Genomic DNA, 13,807 nt, shown 5'->3' on the forward strand with positions numbered 1-13,807 from the left:
TGAGGTCCATGCCTCACCCTGAGGCTGCTGTCCTGGCCAGTCACTGGCCTCCTGACCCTCTGGCCTCCGCCTGTGTACATCAGAACATCACAATCCTCTCTGAGTAGGAAGATGATCTAATTTACCACCCAGACCAGGATGCTTATGAGAATAGAAGACCTTGGTGTTAATAATTTCACCAGGATGATAAGAGTAACCTGGGGCTGTCCTCGGCACATTGGGGTGTGTCGTTTCCAAAATGATAAGAGAATCACATATAGTGATGAGCAGGAGGGGAGAATTTGAGGAGGCTGTTGTTTCCTGAAAGAATAAGTTGATTTTTAAAAAAAGTAGGACTCATCTCTGCGGAAGAGTCCAATAACCGCTTAGGTTCAACCGTCATAAGCACTTTGATGTTCCCATTTAGGAATAATTATTTTATCTTTCTATGAGAACAGGCATCTAAGACTTGAAATTTGGCTCGCCACATTTCTTCTTTCAGAGGACACACACAAATTCAAGAAATTTACATTTGAGTATAGATATTTCACTTGTCAAAATATTAATTCATACGTTTAGAAAGTATGGCTTCACATTCAGAGATATTATTTATTAAGTGCAGTTTTGCCACCTACTTTTAGCTGGGTCTGCTAAATAGAAACAATGTTTCTCTTAGAAATGCGTGTCTCCACCCAGCTTTACTCTTTAATTCATAGACACTTGTGCTGTTTAAGTTGCTTGCGGTACTTCTGAATAAAATCGTACCTGAAACATGAGCAAAGCACTGAATCATTCCCTTCCGATTTCCATCAAATGCTTCCACTGTCTTCCTCCATTCTTCCCCTCTACTCCATACAGACCTTTATCTGGCAATAGAAAGAAAAAATACATGTTATGAGCGTTTCGGAAAAGGATTCGATTCCCTAACATCAGAGCTCCACCTCCCCTGGGACCTCATTATTTCTTTGAGGTTCTTGCCCTGCAAATCAGGTCCATCCTCCTGGCCCTCCGTCCTGTTTTTTCAGCCCTCTGCTCTCCCATCAAATTCATCTAGATAGGTGGAAGGCATTGTTTTACCCAGCTCAGGCCAATTCCCCAGTCATGTAATTGTATTTTTCTAATGTTTGAAACAACATGTAAAAAAAGTACCGGATTTTTTAACATAGAAAATAAACATCAATGAAGACAAGAGGATTTTGGAGTTAAACATTTTTTCTAAGACAAGAAGAACAAGGGGACACACGGATTTGGGAAAGTTTGATTTTCTGTTAGGTGCAAAGCAAACGAGGCAGGGGAAAAAAGGCTGGGGGTGGGTGTTTTCTGACAAATGTTGCCAGCAGCCTGAAACCAAAAGCACACTTACAAATCCTGTCTGCTCAGGTGAGAACTTGACAGATGGCACCCGAAGGTAGCTTGGACTTGCTCCGACCGCCCTACCCTGTGGCTTCTGACGTTCCTGCTTCTTTTTCCAGCAGCCCGACAGCTGAGGCAGTGTCTGGACGTAACACAGCACTCTCATCCACTGTTTCCAGAACATTGGTACCTGGAGGCCATCAGGAGGCTTGTTCTCAGAGGAGGACATTTTTTCCTTCTTGTTACTAGTAGTGCAGAACTGCTTCTGCTCATCATTCTCTTTTAATCTGGCCCAGTGATGAAAAAGACCTACTGGGGCCACCTGGCAGGTGAAGAATCCAGATGCTAAGCTCCAGGATTAATTTTGCTAGCACTGGCATCTGGGACTCAACTCTTTTCCCTCGGCCAGGCTGGCAGACTGGGTTAACCCCTTGCGGTCTAAAAGGCTCATTTGATGTGTCAAATTAGCAGTCCGGCTCAGCAGGTAGGAAGAGCCTCACTGATGCTATTTAAATGCAGGGGTCTGTATTTAAACACTAGAACCTTGAGGTTTATTAGAGCCTTTGCCTATGAGGGACCACAAATGAAAACAAAACAAACCCAACAGTTCCTGGAGATTTTAGGGAGACCGAGTCACGCGCGTGCCTTTCTAAGCCATACTTGCAGAGTGTATTCTGAGCAGGGAATGCCGTTGTCAATGTCTGTCAATGGAAAGGAAAGACAGAGCCTAGAAAGATGCTGCGCTAAGTGGGAATGACAGTGGGTCGGAATATTGCTTCAGAAAGCAATTAGATGCCCTCCCCATCCCACCAACACACACACACGCACACGCACACGCACACACAGACACAGACACACACACACTCACCTCTCACCCCCTTTTCATTTGAATTTTGCTTTTGTTTGGCGAAACTGTCTTCTTTGTCCCCAAAAGCCAAGAAGAAGATTTACAGCCTGACTCTGCCTCCTTGAAATCTCGCCTCCACCTGGTGTTTTTTGTTGTTGTTCTTGCTCTCGTTGGAAAGTTTACGACTGAGTGTCTGCAGCAACAGTACTTTTGAAAGGGGCTCTAAATATTAAACTCATTTCAAGTGTGACTTGAGATTCAGGCACACTGCAGGAGTGGCGACAATTTATTACTCTTCAGAAGCCCTAAAGCAGAGTAAATATAGATTTACCAGTGATAATATGAGAACAACAGATCAATTTGATTTTAAGTAAATCCTTCCCCCTAAAAGCCAGAATTTGATTAATCCATGGACGCTTCCTGGAGTCACCGGGAACTAATTGAAACATAGATTAGTTTCTCTTCTCCCCACAGTTAAATGTACCCAGCTGCTGAAAAAGGGAACATTCTGAATTTTTTTTTTTTTTGGTCAGTGCTGATTGTCAGTTTTTTCGTAATTGCTTACCCCAACTTTAAGTGTTATGTCTAATTTCAAAACAGTCAGGAAGCCTGAGACAAGTTATTCATTATGTATGTAGGAAAAACAGCCTCATCCAACAGTCTCATAATGGAATTTTGAGGCTCCATCTCCGGCTTCGGTCCCAGCCTGTGCATAGATGGCTGTCTGGAACTGCTCTCGTGAACCCAGTAACCCGTATCCAATTTATTCTGCTTGTGTCCTAGGGATAGAAAAGCCCTACAAATTCCAGAGAGATGTGGTAATACTTTAGTGCCATGAATGTCAAAGTACTACTCTCGCTAGTACTTCAAATTTGCTGTCTGCTTTTCGCTCTGAGTCTCTCAGAGAACTTTTGAAACATTTATGTGTTTCACAGATATCTGTGACTAGTAGACATCAGCTCAGACAGGAAGACGGGGGAAAAGAGAGGGTAAGGACATCTCTGACGGTACCGGGAAAGTCAATGCCAAGATGATCTAGAAGTAAATATCCATGCAGTCAATGATTGAGCCATGTATACAAGAACTCAAGTTCACACAGACTTTATAAAAGTTTAGCGATGATGACCTCTTCCATGTTATAGATTATAGAGCACTTCTCTATGTATTCTTGAATTTGATGCCTGAACAATTCTAGAATGAGATTTGATTCCCATTTTCAGGTGAAGAAACTAAGAAACAGAAAGTGACCGATGTCAGCTAGGAAGCTGTATATCTAGTGTATTTGAGTGTACCACCCAGGTCTTTTGAATCACTGCCCAGTATTTTTTCCTCTAGTTTGGCCCATTAGTAAAGCTGATGTGGGAAGTTGAGAGACTGCTTTTGTCTATTTTTAAAAAGTGTCTACTCATTACAATAAGTTCTTTAGCCAGGGAACTTTTAAAAAAAATGTTTTTAAACATTGAGACTTTAGCTTTGTTTGTGTTCATGGCTTCTGTCAATTAATTTACTGTTTTTCTCAGGAAATGGCCATAATTTCACTTATTTGAAGTAATGACAAATGGCAATGATACTAACTCTAATAAGTCAAAGGGTTGAAGATTGTCTGTATAATGGCAAAGATCTCATATTTATGCCCATATTTTATTCTGGGGAATTTGCTAAGCATCCTTTTATAGGGCTGTTCTTGAGAGTTAAGTAGGTATTTTCTGAAAGTGCCATAAAGTTCTAATTCTATTCACGTGAAAAACAAAAGGAATGATTTATGCACAACTGCACATAAATAATGTGTACTATATTCCTATATATGTCAGAAGCTGTCTTGCTTTTAATATTGCTTGATAGAATTGAATATGCGTGTTTTTTAAAGGTCTTTGCAAAATAAATAATAGGTCCAGGTGGCTTTTGTTCTGTTATACATTTCATCATGACCTGGAAATTTCCCCAAATCATGTTGCTGCCCACTTTTGTAGGTGAGATATGGGGTGTAGGCTTTGCTTTTTTTAAAAATGCCTTCATCCTGAAATTTCTCAAGTGAGAAAAGTAATTGTAGGAAAGGCCTGTAGAACTGTGCTTTGACTATCACTAGGAAGGAAGTGTCGGGGAAAATGTTGACTAATGAATTTTTCCCAGTGAATTATGAGGCTTATAATCAAGACTTATCAGTCGACTGCTCCATCAAATCTAGTTAACTAACAATTTTCACCAGTATTAATCCCTGGCTGGAGTTCAGTGCTTTGAATTAAAGCTCTGACCCATATAGGAAAAATAAAATATAGAAAGGTAGTCTACTTTGAGAAAGATTCTGACTCGAAGTATTGACAAGGCTGGGCCTTCATAGGCCAACAATTCAGAAAGATGTATAGACTCTGAATTAATTTCCAATGACCTGTATGCTTTGAAATCTCTACTTCACTAAGACTTGTTAGAAGAAGAAATTGGTTTAAATTATGCTGCCTAAGTGAATGGGAGAAACTTGAGAGCGAATCTGAAGACATAACCTGCCTTTTACCCTCCTGTTGAATCTCAGAGGGTATTGATAATCTATATCAGGAAAATGATGAGTATGTGATGGGGAGAAAAGTGTGGCTTTTTCTAGATAAGGGCAACCCTGACGAGTGATCCTACCTTGCTTATATGGATTATAGCAGGGCTCATGTGTGAATTTCCTACCTTGTATGTCAAAGGCCAGTTTAAATGCACTGGCTCCATGACCCTGCTCTAATTTTCCTCAATTGTAATTTCTCATCCTTCAAATCTTGTATAACATTTCATCTGTATCTTTCTGATGACCTTTATCAGGCTCACATTTTATTATGATTATACATTAAATTTTCTCTCTTCTATTTTTTAGATCCGAAGGTAGGTTCTGTGTCTAATGTATTTTGAAACAATAACGGCACTTAATCTTGTACTTTACAGATAATGTGTTCTCATTATATATTTGTTCAGTGACTCAATGGATTTCTGTAATAACTGAATCGTTACAATTATTTTCCCCTCAAAATGAATTTCATAAGATATAACCAAAATTTGAAAATAATTATTTATCAAATGAGATACAAATATAGGCATGATATGTCCATTTGTAATAAATACATTCTAGGAAAGTTTAACATGTTTTAGAGACAAATTTAATTTCCTTATTTATTTTCAATCAAAAACCGAATACAGAATCCTATGGGGAAATTGCTTAAGAGTTGAAAATGTATGGCTGGATAAAATATTATGAAATATATTTTTTCCATATTTTTACATTGCTTTATATTTTTTAGTTATGCTGTGTTATTTTTTTGGCAAAGTCTTCTTGCACAGGATAAATTTTTTAGAATCATATATTTGACAAAAAATAATTTTCTATTGAAATAATAAATGTTTCAAAATAAATGTTGCATGAAAACATGGAAACTCTGATTATATTAGATGAGAGAAGAGAAGTCTGATTCCATAAGAGGGATACTCATTTTTTATGGTGGGGGAGGTAAGAAGTAAATTGTAATGGCCTGCTTTCTTTGGGTTATTCCCTATAGCCATAACTTACGTTGATTGGCTGTAATTCAGCTTCGTCTAAGTTCATATGTTTTTACAGACTACCTGAATATTTCAGTGGCTTCCACAAATAACAGTTCTTACTGATGATATATGTCCAGTATGGTCATCCATGGCTCTGCAACATGTTCTCTTCATCGGGGGACCGAAACAGACAAAGTAGCTAGCACCTATCTGGTCATTTAAAAGCATTTCATATGTCAAAGGATAAGACCATCACTCTATATCAAAAATAAATATTCAGACATTGAATTTATGACTTATTTAAGTGAGGGAAAGCTAAGTGGACCAGGCATATACTCTTCCAGCAAAGCAAGAAACTGTGTTAAGCTTTCGGTAAGGGCGGAATTTGGGCATCAGGATGGGAGTGTGCCGACATCACCTGCGGAAGGACGGATGCGACAGTGAGGCTGTTGTCGACTGTTTCTTTTATGAGTCCACTCCCTAGTGGGGGACCGTTAGAGGCAGAGCGCTGCCACTGGTGGGCTGGTGTTCCTGAGCAGTTGTGATTATTACTGTGGCCACCAAATCATCATTTATTGATTAAACTGATTTAAAGAATTCTGGTTTTTACCCATTTGCATGGCTCAGAAGTTTTTTTTTTTTTTTTTTTCTCTATGAGTGTGAAAGCTTTTATTATTTTAGTTTCCCTTGGCAGAAAAGAGAATATGGTGGAACCATGCGAAGGCTTTCATAGCTTCTGCTCGGAAGTGACACATGTCACATCCATTCGCATTTTATAGGTCAAAGAAAATCACAGAGACCAACTTAATTATGATCTCCAATCAATACACAGGTAGCGGTAGAAAATATTTTGAGCTGTAATAGGATGTACTACACAGGTCGAAGTTACGATAGAAGGCAGATGTGGTGCACTTACATCAACAGAAAAGGTGCAATGTTCCTTTTAAAACAAAGCCAAACATCATTACATGAAAAAAACAAAATCATCTGTTAGGTTTTTAAAACCATCTTTTTGTAAAGATCTTCATTCGTGACTGACTGATAGCCAGGAAATCATGTTTATCAATGTCACAAGTTGTTTTTAATGTGTATTATCTGTAGTAAATTCTAAGGAAAAAAGATATTTTATGGAGCTTAACTTGAGATCTCATCTGACTTGCAAGAAGAAAAACATGACCTGCTGAAATAAGGCCCTACAGAGCTGCGACAGCAACCCACCAGAACACCGCTTGGTCATCTCACTTCTTAAAATGCCTTCACGGCTTTTCATGGGCTGGAGGGAAGAGTCCAACTTTCTAACGGGCATTCTAGTTTTATTTATTTTTTTAATTTCATATGAAGGTGATCTCTGGCAATGAATTTCATAAGGAATTCCATTACTATTTTATAGTCTTGCTGAGTCTTAGAAATCACTCTAACATACACTCACTTAATATCGCATAAACCTTTGCTTATAACTGAAATGAAAGCAAACTAGCCTGCCGTGGCTGTGAGTCCAGTACAGGTCAGGGGTGGAAACTGGAATTCGCCTCATGCCTGGTGTGCTGTACATTACCACCTGTCAATCTAGACAAATTGACCTATTTTTTATTCGCCCTCGATACCTTTGGCTTTGGTTGCTTTTTGCCTTTAATCATATTATCCCATGTTTGATAGTCTGATGAATCGAATGGTCTATAAGTGGGTAGATGAGACACTGATGTTTCATGTAGGTTGACTAGCAAACGAGGTTTGCCAATATTGAGCAGACATCCTCTACTAATTCACTGGCCATTCATTAAGTTTGAGAAATTTTTCTGAGTTTTATTTCACTGTGCGTGTGCGCGTGCGCGCACGTGTGCACACCCATGCACATGCATTTAAGACTTTGTTTTTTGGAGTGGTTTTAGGTTCATAGCAAAATTGAACAGGAAGTACAGAGAGTTCCCGTATACTCCCTGTCCTCATGCATACACAAGTCTCCCTCATTTCTGAAATCCCCCGCCAGAGTGGTGTGTTTGTGATAACTGATGAACCGACATTGCCATACCACAATCACCCAAAGTCCACAGTTTACCTTACGGTTCACTCTTGGTGTTCTACGTTCTAAGGGTTTGGACAAATATATAGTGATATATATCCTTCATTATACTATCACGCAGAGTAGATTTACTGCAATAAAAATCCTCTGTACTCTGCCCATTTTTCCCTACCTCCTCTCCCAGGCCATTTCTGTAATGTCATTTCATTGGAATCATGTGATATGTAGCCTTTTCAGATTGACTTCTTTCACTTACTAATAAGCATTTAAGTTTTCTCTATGTCTTTTCATAGAGAAAACTTAAATGCTTATTAGTAAGTGAAAGAAGAGAAAACTTATAATTCGTAAGTTTATAACTTAAAACTCAATGGCTGATTTCTTATTTTGCACTCAATAATTCTCCATTGCCTGGACGCACCACAGTATATTTACCCATTCATATACCGAAGGGCCTCTTTACTACTTCCAAGTTTTGGGGATTCTGAATAAAATTGCTATAAACATCTAGGTGCAGATTCTTATGTGAATATAAGTTTTCAGCTGCTTTTGATAAATACCAAGGAGCACAACTACTGGATCATATGGTAAAGGTATGTTTGGTTTTATAAGAGACCACAAAACTGCCTTTGAAAATGGCTGTACCATTTTGCATTCCTACCATCAGTAAATGAGAGTTCCCATTGCTCCAAAACATCTCACTTGGTGTTTTAAAGGAAAGATTCCTGTAATTTCCCCAAATTCCAAACCTATCTTCAGCTCATGGGCTCCTGAGTTATATACAAATCTATAGACACGTCTAGTTGTACAGACATACATCGACAGCAAGTATGTGCAGGTATGTGATAATAGCGATGGTGATGATGACAATGTCTGACTTTTACTGACCGCTCCGTCTGTGCCTCGGCTGCACTTTGCATGCCTTATCCCTTTTACTGGTCGTCACAATACTCTATATGAGATATAAACTCCAGAGCCAATACTTTTAGTCACAGTGCACCTGTTTTGCATTGCAATGAATTGTGTGCGTGTGCCTGTGTGTGTGTGTGTGTGTGTGTGTGTGTCTGTCTGTCTTCACATGTTCCTATAAGAGAGATGGAGGAAAAATAGGAAGAATGAGTCCAACAGATTACCTGAAAAGGTATCAGTTCTGTATACGTGGTGGAATCAGATGCAGCTCATTGCCTACAGCTCTGCCATATAAACTGGTATTTAGCAAAACGGGGTGCCAGGTTTCTTAGGTTTTATCAGTATCATCTTAATGACGTAAAGCAACTTTCCCATACTTTTTCCCTTTGCCTCTCTCCTGAATTATTCTGGGCTGCTTCTCCATGGTACACAAATTGCTGAACCAATCTAGTCTTTGCATGATACGCTGCTGATGTCCTCCAGACACTACTATGTGAGTTTAAATTACCCATTGCCGAAAAAATACTCGCTTTTCGTGTCGAACAATGTGTGGGAGAAACATGCTCCACTTTCGCTTTATAGATGGATATGATGAATTGGCTCCGTAAACATAGTACTTAGCATGAAAAAAAACAGTTTTCAGATAAACAGACTATTTTATTCTCTTCATTTTTCTTCCCTGCATATTTTTTTTTTCTCAAAAGTGGATGAAATATGTTTTCTTATTTCCTCACTTGGCACTTTCTGGTTGGTTTCTTTTGGGATGAACAGGCTTTACCTTCCCAAGCAGAACAGTGAAAGGAAGGAAACCAGTCTCTGCAGCAGCCCAAGGGGATGGAACAAAGTTAGTTGCTTGGTGGAGGTGGTCTTTAAGTAAAGGTCAGATAAAATTGTACTGGAAGCTTTGAGATTAGCTTCAAGTGGCTGTGTGTGTTTGGGGGGCGGGGAGGCGGTGGGGAGGGTGACCTTATGAGAATTGGAGAGAAAAACAATATTCTGAAGCAAAGACTTTTGTTCCTTCTGATTCGTCTCTTCTTCATTCTGAGAAATATAAAATACTGACTTGCCTGTGGTTCTTTTCCTCTTCGTTAGATCATACGAGGTGTGCCCTAGGGCGTTATGACAAAAGTTTGTGAAAATTTGGAAGAAATCGAAAGGTTAATCCTAAGGCTGCTGTAAAAGTTATGACAAACAGAGCGACTTAAAAACAACAGAAATTTATTTTTCTCACGGTTCTGGAGCTTAGACGCCTGAACCCAGGCGGCAGCTGTTCTTGCTGAAGGTCTAGTGGATGGTCATGATGGCCTCTTCCAGGCCTCTGGTGATTGTGGGCAATGCTCGTCTTTCCTGGGCTTGTGGCTGCATCGTTCCTATCTCTTCCCCTGTTGTCACATGTCCCTTTGTGTCAAAACTTTCTTTTTTTCTGAAGGACACCGGGTTTTGGATTAGCGCCCACCCTCATCCAGTACGACCTCCTCTGAACTCGATTACTTTTGTAAAGATCCTCTATCCAGATGTGTTCACATGTACCAGGGGTTGTGACATCAGCATACCTTTTTTGAGGGACACAGCATCACTCATGACAAGAAGAGAGGCTGTAGAGTGGGGAAAGCGCTAAGTGTGTTGGAAAGTCGTCACCAAGTATTGGGTTGGTGGTTAGCTCTCCTCATAATTTTCGTAAACTCCCCCGCCCATGTTTTTAAGTGGAAAGTTGAGGGTTTTTTTTTTCAATCTTATATTAAGTGCTATGCAAATGCAGCTTTCAGAAAAGTACGCTAGTTCTTCCTCCCAACCCAATGGTCAATCCCAAATTTTTCTGGTGGAACATACAAATTATGGAGCCACGTCTCAGGTTTGGTCGTGACCTCTACCACTTCCCAGGTATGTGCCTTTGAGTTCTGGTCCTTCACCTTTCTTAGAGTCCATCTGATAAATAAAGATAAATTACACTCTATCTGATCAGATTAAATGATATAATAATACTATAATTCTAGGATGTGTAATAGGAGTATTTGTTTTGCCTCAGAATTGATAATTGTTCCCTGCAGAGTTCAAAGAATGTGAATAAAAGTCATTGTTTTAAACAAAACACCAAAGTTGGGGCCAGTTTCTATAAGCTGTGAATCTATATTGCTGTTCCTAATCACTGCAAACATAATGTCTCACGAATTCCCACCTCTCTGTTTCTGCCCTTTCCTAGCCTCCCATTATGAAAGCAGAAGACTGGAGAAGAGATCGGGTTTTGGGGAATGCTTATGTGTCATGTCATTAGGCTACAAGAGTGTGGCTAAGTCCCTCACAGCCTAAGTTATGTGAGGCTATGTGTGACTCTTCTCTCTTCTCTGCCCTGAGATGCTCAACATCCAGCAGAAAGACTGAAAAGTAGCACTAAGTCCCTCCCCCTGTTTATAGCCATACCCTTTGCAATGTGACTTTTCAGATTCTTCTAACCACATGTGAAATTCTTCCCTCATCTTTTTTAAAAATTGTGTTAAAATATATAACAAAATTTACCGTCTTGACCACGTTTATGGGTATGGTTCAGTGACATTAAATACACTCATATTGTCGTGCAGTGATGATCCCATTCATCCCCATTGCTCTTTTCATCTATGCCTATTAAACAATAACCCCCCAATTCTCCCCTCCCTCAGCCTCTGGCATCCACCATTATACTTTCTGTCTTTATGATTTTGGCTACTCTAAGTACCTCATATAAGTGGAATCATACAGGTTTTGTCTTTTTGTGACTGGCTTATTTCACTTAGCTTAATGTCCTCGAAGTTCATCCAAGTTATAGCATATTGCAGAATTTCCTTCCTATTTAAGGTGGAATGGTATTTCATTGTACCATATTTTGCTTATCCCTTCATCTGTCGCTGGACACTCTGATTGCCTCAATGTTTTAGCTACTGTGAATAATGCTGCTGTGAACACGGCTGCACAAAGATCTCTTCAAGACTCAGCTTCAATTCTTTTTTATATACCCAGAAGTGGAATTGCTGGGTTACGTGGTAATGCTATTTTTAATTTTTTGAGGAACCACCATACTGTTTTCCACCGTGGCTATACCATTTTATATTCCCGTGTACAGTACACAGGGTTCCAGTTTCTCATGTCCTCCCCAAGACATGATGTTTTTGATAATGGCCATCCTAAAGGGTAGGAGGCGATATCTCATTGTAGTTTTGCTTTGCATTTCCCTAATGATTAGTGGTGTAGACTGTATTTTTATGTGCTTATTGGCTATTTGTATATCTCGTTTAGAGAAATGTCTATTGAAGTCCTTTGCCCATTTTTAAATTGGATTGTTTTTCTTCTCTTGAGTTTGAGGATTTCTCTGCATATTCTGAATATTAATTCCTTATTAGATATATGATCTGCAAATATTTTCTCCAATTCCATGGGTTGCATGTTTAACCCGTGTGTAGTATTTTTTGATGTCTATTTTTTAAAAACTTAAACGAATTTCAGTTTTTCTGTTTTTTCTTTTGTTACCTTGTCTTTGGAGTCATATCCAAGAAATCATTGCCAAATTGAGTTTCTTGAAACTTTTGTTCTTTATTTTCTCCTCAGAGTTTTATTTTTTAACGTCTTATATTTAGGGCCTTGATCCATTTTGAGTTTATTGTATATGATGTTAAGAGGTAAGGGTACAACTTCATTCTTTTGCATTTAGTATCCAATTTTCCCAGGATCATTTTTTGAAAATACTGTGCTTTCCTCATTGAATGGTCTTGGCACCCTTGTGAAAAATCATTTGATCGGATGCATGAGGATTTTTTTCTGGGCTATTTTATCGGTCTAAATGTCTATCTTTATGCAAGTACTACACTGTTTTGATTACTATAGTGCTGTAGTAAGTTTTGAAATCAGGAAGCATAAGTCCTTTTGTTTTGTTCTTTTTTATGATTGTTTGGGCTATTTGAGACCTCTTGAGATTCCATAAGAATTTTACGATGGGTTTTTCTATTTCTACAAAAAATATCAGTGAGCTTTTAGTGGAATTGAACTGAATCTGTAGATTACTTTGGGTAACACCGACATTGTAACAATATTAAATCTTTCAATTTATGAACCTGGGATATGTTTCCATTTATTTATGTCTTAATTTTTTCCCTTGTGTTTTGTTGTTTTCATTATATAAGTCTTTTTCTTTTTGGTTAATTCCTGAGTATTTTATTCTTTTTGATGCTATTATAAATAGAATTGTTTTTGTAATTTCCTCTTCATATTTCCCGCCCTTGCTCCCATATTCTGTATGCAAGATGCTCCGGAAACACGTGTAAAGATTGCTGAAGATGGAAGGTGGATAGCTACCAGTGTCCCATGTGGATATCCAAGCTCTACTAAGAGCTGAAATTGACCAAAATTAACCACAATGTACCCTCTAAGCCTTCCTCTGGAAGTTGCAAGCCTTTAACATATTGAATAGTTCCGAAGTAGTTATTATCAGACAGATTCTGCCAATGCAGTTGTCTAGACAGATTCTTGGTGCTTCCTACTTTGCCTTTTCCCCATAATCTTTGACCACTCCTGTCCCTACCCCCACCTCTTGTACATGGGTCGGCTTTGTCATTTGCTTTGGGGAATAGAATACAGCAGAAGTTCCCAGCCTAGGCCTCAGGAGGCCTTGCACATTTTCACTCTCCCTTTATAATCCAGCTGTCACCATGAGAATAAGCCCAAGCTAGGCTCTCCAACAATATGAAAGATCTTTAGGGAAGGAGACCTGGGTTGTCCCTGATGGGTTCATCCTAGATCAGCCAGTTTCCAGCCAACCCACCAACTGACGGAGATATATGTGTGATTCTAGATGAATTCAACTCAGCCTAGACTAGATTAACAGAAAACGCCCAGCCACCCTTAGACTTGGAGAAGTCATAAACGGCTGCTGTTTTAAGTTACGCAGTTCTGTGGTGGTTTGCATGCAACGATATCTAACTGAGGCAGAAATTGACATCTGGAAGCAGAACGTTGCCATAACAAAATCCCAAAATATGTCGTATCGATTTTGGAACAAGGTGGTGTGCGGAAGTTGAAAACAATTATGACCCTTGTTGTGCAGAAGCAAAACTTTGCTAAAATTGTGGCCTGTAGTAATTTAGAAGGCAAACACCGTTCCTAATGCACTTTTGACTTGATCAAGATGATATCCAGGCAAATGTTGAAACTTTCATCCGGTTGCTCTT

This window comes from Rousettus aegyptiacus, unplaced genomic scaffold (assembly GCF_014176215.1).
Source record: "Rousettus aegyptiacus isolate mRouAeg1 unplaced genomic scaffold, mRouAeg1.p scaffold_m13_p_11, whole genome shotgun sequence".
In the NCBI taxonomy this organism is placed as follows: domain Eukaryota; kingdom Metazoa; phylum Chordata; class Mammalia; order Chiroptera; family Pteropodidae; genus Rousettus; species Rousettus aegyptiacus.